This window comes from Galeopterus variegatus, unplaced genomic scaffold, assembly GCF_000696425.1.
Source record: "Galeopterus variegatus unplaced genomic scaffold, G_variegatus-3.0.2 Scaffold2344, whole genome shotgun sequence".
In the NCBI taxonomy this organism is placed as follows: domain Eukaryota; kingdom Metazoa; phylum Chordata; class Mammalia; order Dermoptera; family Cynocephalidae; genus Galeopterus; species Galeopterus variegatus.
In genome coordinates, this window is record NW_007728455.1 from 221,259 (window position 1) to 222,316 (window position 1,058).

General features: G+C 44.7%; 1 pseudogene; it reads right to left on the bottom strand.

Annotated features, from left to right (window-relative positions):
- Positions 1 to 7: 7 nt before the first annotated feature.
- LOC103597540 overlaps positions 8 to 1,058 on the bottom strand; it is a 48,747-nt pseudogene continuing 47,696 nt past the window's right edge.

The following is a 1,058-nucleotide window of genomic DNA, read 5'->3' on the forward strand; positions in this document are numbered from 1 at the left end:
CCAGTGACTAATAAAGGAACATCTGGTTAAAAGTTTGCAAAAGTAAGAGGTCAGGTGGCACGATGGTGAAGGGGAAATAACCTAACACTGGTTGTACATGGTCTTCCCTGAGTATGAAGGTGAAGGAGTCGTTCAGCATATCAGTATCTGTTAGAATAGCATGTGGATCAAGCCCTTGGTCAATGTCCCTGAGTAAATAGAGTAGCATTTCCATCACAGTGCTGCAAACCACTCTTTGTGCAAGTCTTCCATGGGCAGGGGTTCTGCCACTTCAAATATGGGATCACTGTTAGTCATATTAGCAAGCTCAGTAGCACCAAGTTCCTTTCTTCTCAGCTGATGAGCCACCCTGTTGACAATTTTGAGGTTTGACATAACCCACAGTAAAGGCTGCACTCTGATACTTGGTGTTTGTCCTGTCAGGTTGCTTTCTGATATAAACAGTGAGAATTGTAGCAAGTCCTCTGAGGCAGTGAGATATGTCATGTGGTAGACGAGTCTTCCTAAATTCATATCCTCCTGTCCAAAGCTGGTGACCACCTGGTTTTCAATCAGCAGACGCCCATGTTAGAGGGGCATGTTATCCTGTAAGTGATTTGGTGGCTCCTTCCATTGGTCATTGCTGACAGGTGAGCATTGGTAATGGGTACAGTTGTCTGGCCTTGTGGGAGAAGTAGGTCAATGAGGTTTACAGGGGTGATAGACATGGGACTGACATCCAGGCGGAAGAGCTTGTAGAGTGGACGGTGTTCACCATCTGTCACACTAAAGTAAAACACTCCGGAGGATGGACTTCCATCTTGTATGAACCACACCTCAGAGTTATCAATGTCAGCTTAAAAATGGGTAAAATGGTGAAGAGGTGTGTCTGGATGGTAAGCCATTACCAAAAAGCCACTATTAGGATTACCAATGATCATATATCTGATCTCATCTGGAGGACTATCTAGATCTTCCACCTTCAGGTTTTCAGGTTCCACAACCAACCTACTGCCCCGCAGAACTTTCAACAGAAACCATTTTGTCTTTAATTCTGGTGCCTAGTCATCAACAGGAGA